Source organism: Balaenoptera ricei, chromosome 7 (genome assembly GCF_028023285.1).
Source record: "Balaenoptera ricei isolate mBalRic1 chromosome 7, mBalRic1.hap2, whole genome shotgun sequence".
Lineage (NCBI taxonomy): Eukaryota > Metazoa > Chordata > Mammalia > Artiodactyla > Balaenopteridae > Balaenoptera > Balaenoptera ricei.
This window is the reverse complement of record NC_082645.1, coordinates 86558497-86561381: the sequence shown is the minus strand read 5'-3', so window position 1 is coordinate 86561381 and position 2885 is coordinate 86558497. Positions and strand designations below refer to the sequence as shown.

General features: G+C 49.4%; 1 pseudogene; it reads left to right on the top strand.

The window, feature by feature from the left end:
- Positions 1-549: 549 nt before the first annotated feature.
- LOC132368626 (thioredoxin, mitochondrial-like) lies at positions 550-1099 on the top strand (annotated as a pseudogene).
- The last annotated feature ends 1786 nt before the right edge of the window (positions 1100-2885 follow it).

Below are 2885 nucleotides of genomic sequence, written 5' to 3'. Positions count from 1 at the left end.
ACAACATTTAAAATTGTGTTGTCATTAGAGTATACACAAAGTAATTGAAGCTGTAGGTATAGAAGTGGTTGCCTTGAGAAGACATGTATAATAAGGAAAGGAAGAAAGGAAGGAAGGAAAGAAGGAAGGAAGCAGGGGAAGAAGGAAAGCAAGAAGGAAGGAAGAGAAGGAAGGGAAGGAAAGAAGAGGTCTTCAAAAATAGGGAGATTTAAGTGGCATTTAAGTAAACCTGCCAAAGGGAGCAGTGGCAATCAACGGACCTGAGTATTAATTAGGAATGACTGATCACGTGAGTCCCATGAGGGTAGGGATCACATCTGCTTCTCATTTCTGGAGCAGAGCACCTAGCACAGTACCTGGCCAGTAGATGCTCCATTCGCAATTGTCCAGTGTTGTCCGTGGGGCAGGAAAGCTACAAATACCATTGGCTGCGGCAACTGGGTGACTGGGGATGTGTGCAAGCTGGATGGCAGGCAGTGAGTAAAGAAATGAATAGGGAACAGAAGTGCCCTTGACCGGTGGGGAGGGCCGCGCTGTGCACCCCTCTGCTCTCGCTGCAGGGAGATGGCTTAGCGACTTCTCCTGGGGAGGTTCCTGGCCTCCATAATCTGCAGGAAGCCCTCTCAGAGTCAGTGGGCGCCCCTTGCCTCCAGGGCCCTGCAGACCCCACAGCACAGTCCTAATAACCTGACAGTAACACCCAGCCAAGCCCAGTCAATATACACCACCAGTCTGTACAATGACCTTTAACATCCAGGATGGACCAGACTTTCAAGACTGAGTTGTCAACAGTGAGACACCAGTGGTTGTGGATTTCCATGCACAGTGATGTGGTCCCTGCAAGATCCTGGGGCCAAGGTTAGAGAAGGTGGTGGCCAAGCAGCATGGAAAGGTGGTGATGGCCAAGGCGGATATTGATGACCACACAGACCTCGCCATAGAGTATGAGGTATCAGCTGTGCCCACCGTGCTGGCCATCAAGAATGGGGATGTGGTGGACAGGTTTGTGGGCATCAAGGATGAGGACCAGCTGGAGGCCTTCCTGAAGAAGCTGATTGTCTGACAAGCAGGGAAGCGTCCTGACTGCCCCTGCCCACCTGGGCCCCGTGGTCCCGGGGGACCCAGATAGAACTCATAGCCCTTCTGTGCCGGCCCTTCCTACCTCCTCCCTCTGCCTGGCCCCTGTGGGTCCGTGCTTTGGAGACCAGGCCTCCAAACACAGGAGCCTCAAGTGCTCCCAAGCTGGCTGACCGCCAGGGTGGCCGCCCAAGGAGCGGTGCCGCCACCGAGCTGGGACAGCCGTCTCCTCACCCACTCTCTGCTCCTTCTAGGGCTTGTTGCCGTGCTCCCAGGATGCTGGGACAGAGTCCCGGGGCCAGCCTGCAGTAACAGCTTGGTCTCCCTTCTCCCTTCTGATCTGAACCCCGGTGCCTGGCTCATCTGCCTCCTGCATTTTTCTTTCCTGCTGCTGTTTTGTAAAAAAAAAAAAAAAAAAAAAAAACAGAAGAAGCAAAAAAGAAACCCAGGGCTTCCCTGGTGGCGCAGTGGTTGAGAATCTGCCTGCTAATGCAGGGGACACGGGTTTGAGCCCTGGTCTGGGAAGATCCCACATGCCGCGGAGCAACTGGGCCCGTGAGCCACAATTACTGAGCCTGCGCGTCTGGAGCCTGTGCTCCGCAACAAGAGAGGCCGCGATAGTGAGAGGCCCGCGCACCGCGATGAAGAGTGGCCCCCGCTTGCCACAACTAGAGAAAGCCCTCGCACAGAAACGAAGACCCAACACAGCCATAAATAAATTAATTAATTAATTACCAAAAAAAACAACCCATAGAATACAGTACCAACAGCGGACCCTAATACAATCCAGGTCGTTGGTGATAACGATGTGTCAATGTAGGTCCATTTATTGTAACAAATGTACCACTCTGGTGTGGGATGTTGATGATGGGGAAGGCTGTGCATGTGTGAGGGCAGGGGGAGTATATGAGAAGTCGCTGTACTTTCTACTCATTTTGCTAATGTTTTGTTATTTGTAATTTCTTCTTCTAAAAAAAAGAGGATATTAAAAAAAAAAAAGAAATGAGTTATCAAGCCATGAAAAGACACGAAGGAACCTTAAGTGCATATTGCTAAATAAAAGAAGCCAATCTGAAAAGGCTGCATACTGAATGACTCCAACTATATGACATTCTGGGAAAGAAAGTAAAAAGATGTGATAGTCAGGGGTCAAGGGTCAAGGCGGGGTGAGGAAGTGATGATTAGGTGAAACACAGGAGATATTTAAGGCAGTGAAACTATTCTGTAGGATACCGTATTGATGGATACATGACATTATTTGTCAAAACCTACGGAACTGTATAACACAAAGAGCGAATCCTAATGCAAACTATGGACTTTAGTTAGTAATGCTATATGAATATTGGTTCATCAATTGTAATAAATTGTAACTGCACTAAGGCAAGAGAACTAAGAGAGAACTAAGAACCGCACTAAGGAGAAACTGTGAGTGGGAAAAGGAGAGGATATATGGAAACTCTCTGTACTAGCTGCTCAATTTTCTTTTTTTTAATTTTATTTTACTTTATTTCTTTATTTTTGGCTGTGTTGGGTCTTCGTTGCTGCACGCGGGCTTTCTCTAGTTGTGGTGAGCGGGGCCACTCTTTGTTATGGTGCACAGGCTTCTCATTGTGGTGGCTTCTCTTGTTGTGGAGCACAGGCTGTAGGCGCACAGGCTTCAGTAGTTGTGGCACGCGGGCTCAGTAGTTGTGGCTCACGGGCTCTAGAGCGCAAGCTCAGTAGTTGTGGCACATGGGCTTAGTTGCTCTGTGGCATGTGGGATCTTCCCAGACCAGGGATCAAACCCGTGTCCCCTGCATTGGCAGGAG